The sequence below is a fragment of the Schistocerca piceifrons genome, chromosome 5 (assembly GCF_021461385.2).
Source record: "Schistocerca piceifrons isolate TAMUIC-IGC-003096 chromosome 5, iqSchPice1.1, whole genome shotgun sequence".
NCBI classification, from domain to species: Eukaryota; Metazoa; Arthropoda; class Insecta; order Orthoptera; family Acrididae; genus Schistocerca; species Schistocerca piceifrons.
In genome coordinates, this window is record NC_060142.1 from 257,184,455 (window position 1) to 257,186,642 (window position 2,188).

Below are 2,188 nucleotides of genomic sequence, written 5' to 3' on the forward strand. Positions count from 1 at the left end.
GGGAACATCGAGATGGTATGAGGCATCAATTGGAGTTGTATTAGAGAGGGAGACTACTAGGGTAACCTGTAAAGCTATGTTAGCTGCAATGCCTGGCAGGTAAAGTTTGTAGCGCATCTCCCTAGTGAGAAAGACACCCAGGATTGAATCCCAGCCTTGTATAAATATTAATTCATGTCCGCGGCCTGTATTGATTATCATAAAATGGAATAGTATGTAGACCAAGTTGGGGAATGCCAGGGAAATGCAGTCAGGTCTTACAAAACACTTGTACAAACCGTCCTACAACGATGCACAACTTTGTGGAACTCGTATCAGATAGGAGCTACGGGAGATATTGAAATTATACCAAGAAATGCGGTACGAACGGTCTCAGGTACAATTGAGAATGAGGGTGCGTGACTGAAATGTTGGAAAACTTGAATTGGCAGACGCACGAAGATAGATGCTAATCATCCCACAAATACCTACATACAAAGAAAGCTTCGAGAACCAGTATTAAGTGGAGCATCTAGATACGGTCTTCACCTCCGCCCCCCCCCCCCCCACCCACCCACCACACACATATCATTTCAGGGGGGGGGGGGGGAAATCAAGAAGACAGGATTAGAGTAACTAGAGCGTTCATATTAGCATTTAAGTCGTCATTCTTCTCTCGCTAAACACACGGCTGGAATGAAAATAAACACTAATATGTAGGGCCATGTTCAGTACACTCTGCCATGAATGACACAGCGCTTTGCAGAATGTGTATATAGACATTGCTTGCTATTTGAAGAGTGACCTTCTTTCTGTCAATTTCTGTTAAATAGACGATTATAAACACCGGTTTCCCTCAGCACTAATTCTGAAAATCATTATGTAATTAAGAATGCTGCTACCACTGTGATGCCTCACATCCACATCAGCGACATTGCAATGCCATTGTGTCGTCTGTACAGCGAAGGTAACTGCATTTTTTACGATAGGATGACAGTTTTTTGAGGACGTCTGGAACAACCAAATTGATCGATTTGCTTCGAGACATCATTTATCAGAGCAACTGCTATTACAGTATTATTTTTCTCACCCTGTATAACACCTCATATGAGCTATTTTTACAGTTACGTACTTGGCGAAATAGTACCGTGGTCCCATTTCAATTATGACCTGTCCTTGCTGGAAACCCTGGGATGTGATATAATCGAGTACAGGCTGCGACGGGACAGCTTCATTGGTTCAAATGGTTCTGAGCACTATGCGACTTAACATCTGAGGTCATCAGTCACCTAGAACTTAGAACTAATTAAACCTAACTAACCTAAGGACATCACACACATCCATGCCCGAGGCAGGATTCGAACCTGCGACCGTAGTGGTCGCTCGGTTCCAGACTGTAGCGCCTAGAAACGCACGGCCACTCCGGTCGGCTTCATTGGTTCAAATGGCTCTAAGCACTATGGGACTTAACATCTGAGGTCATCAGTCCCCTAGAACTTAGAACTACTTAAACCTAACCGACCTAAGGACATCACACACATCTATGCCCGAGGCAGGATTCGAACCTGCGACCGTAGCGGTCGCGCTATTCCAGACTGAAGCGCCTAGAACCGATCGGCCAGGACAGCTTTATTAACGTGTACAGTATATTAGCTAGGCGACCAGCGACGTGTGTATCGTTTACCAGCGCTTCGCACTGACGACGTCTTCATGCTGCGTGTGTGTGGTTGAAGTTTACGGGCGCTCAACGGCAACGCTATCAGCGCTGCTTCCTTCATGCTGCACTGGATTGCAGATTAATGGAGGGAACTTCTCTTCTGCCGCCGCAGCTAGCTGATTTGCTTTTGTTTAGCGAGATGGTGGAAACAACGCTTCATCTCACATCGGCGAAATTGATCCATTCTGACGAACCAGTATGCAGAAGAATTTATCTATTGTTGGACGCTCCGACATCATTATCTTTAATATCTAAAGGTGACTAATCTGTTCTAAAAAGATGATTTCTTTGACGCTTATATATGTTCCTAGTTCTGATTAAATATATTTACACCTACACTACTGCCCATTAAAATTGCTACGCCACGAAGATGACGTGTTACAGACGCGAAATTTAACCGACAGGAAGAAGATGCTGTGATATAAAAAAGATTAGCTTTTCAGAGCATTCACACAAGGTTGGCGCCTGTGGCGTCACCTACAACGTGCTGAC